We start from the raw sequence: 1,872 nt of genomic DNA on the forward strand, positions 1-1,872 counted from the left end.
GGGTTTTTAAAAGAAAGCTGAGATTTTTATATTTCCAGAATGCTCAAAATAATTTATTTAACATATAAAATCAGTAGAAAAAGGTTTGGGGTCAAAAGAATGTATAAAACTCATTTTATGGCTTAAACGGTCAAAACCGGCATTAACCGAATCGACTTAGCGACGTATGATCCGATCAGCCAAAAATTAAATAAAAATCATCAAAAATCCCAAAATATTATATAACATCATTGGGTAAAAAGTTTTATATCAAAACGTGGCCTGAAATGGGTTATACGCGAAATGCGTCGTTTATTAAACATAAAGCTTTAGTTTTACGCTATCGGCCATAACTCAAAATCTGGACCACCAACTGGTCTCAAATTTTCGGTGCAAGTTTATATATTAGAAATAAAGATTTCTACTCTATCACTTTTCCAAAAATCACGTTTTATATCAAAAAGGGCAAAATAGTCAACTTTAAGCATAAATCGGAAACATGCAAATGAATCGGCTAAGCATAGACTCAAGTATCAAAAATTCCAGAAAGTTTAACCAAAATAAAAATGGTCAAAAATAGGCTCCAATACAGATCTCAAACATGCATGCACGGATCCGAATCGATAGTCTACGAAAAAGTCGTTTTACAAGACTTTCGGTTCCGATTCGTATATATACTAAAGATTGTCGAGTTTATTATGATGAAACACATACTTATATTCATTATAATTTATTTTTTGATGATCAAACTGATTGCATGTCATCTACATTACCATTTAAGCTATTTTTCGCAAAAACGATTTCTGTTGACTTTTTAGAAACAACTTTGACTCGACAAATAGCATGCTTAGAGTGGGAATCAGAGAATACCCTTATGAGGGTTTGTTTCCCACATAAATACCAACATATCAGTGGTTTCAATTTGAGAAATGACAGAGCCAAACTCGTTTAATCGAAAAGTCAAATTATAAGAACAACGGTTTGACTTTTAACAATTAATCTATGCTAGAACGAATTATAGAATGATATAAAGGCTTACAAAGGTCCTAATGAAGCTTAGTTAACACTAGGAGGCTGCCTTGTCGTTCAGAAATGCTCCAGAAGTTGCCTTGAGAGTTCTTGCAAGTTGCTTTGTTCTTGTTACTATCACAAGTGCTCAAGAATTGATGAAATGATCTGATTTAAGGTGGAATTCAGATGATATAGAGAGCTCCCAGTAGCCTAGGCATGCAAGCATTCTTATTGGAGCAAAAGGGAGGTGAAGCAAGCTGTATTGCACTTCAAATTCGGACCCAAAATACCCATTTTCGCGAATTCTGCACCTGATAGGGTCACGCGGCCCGCTTGGGTCTGTCCAGGCGGGTCGCCTGAGGTCTGCTGCTGTCAAACTTCTTTCAAACTTGGCAGCTTTGGTCCCTGTCCTTGCACGCGATGTTTCGGCTACTTATTTTGACTCGTAAACCCCCAAACTTGGTTTCTAAGAACCTTGGGACATTTACCAACATGGTAATGTCCTCGGATAACTTTGCGCTCAACCGAAAAGCCATGAAATTCGACGTTGACGCTTTTAACCCCTCAAGTACGGTTTTGGCCATAACTTTCTCATACGTTAACGAAACTTCATGAAATTTTTACCACATATTCTAGTGAGTATATTTTAGCATTACAATGCTTCGGGTCTGCCAAAAGTTCACTCAGAGGTATAAATTCAACATGTTGACACTTTTAGCCCCTATAGTTTGTAATTCCTCACTTTTGTGCAATTTCCGCTTCGTATGATCCATGAACCATCCGTTTAAGGTTATGAACATTATGTAAGGTTATCATAGAGTCTATTTATCCATTGTTGACACTTTGGATCCTTATGTTCCATAGTTTTCACCTTTTGTCGAT

The sequence above is a fragment of the Helianthus annuus genome, chromosome 13 (genome assembly GCF_002127325.2).
Source record: "Helianthus annuus cultivar XRQ/B chromosome 13, HanXRQr2.0-SUNRISE, whole genome shotgun sequence".
NCBI lineage: Eukaryota > Viridiplantae > Streptophyta > Magnoliopsida > Asterales > Asteraceae > Helianthus > Helianthus annuus.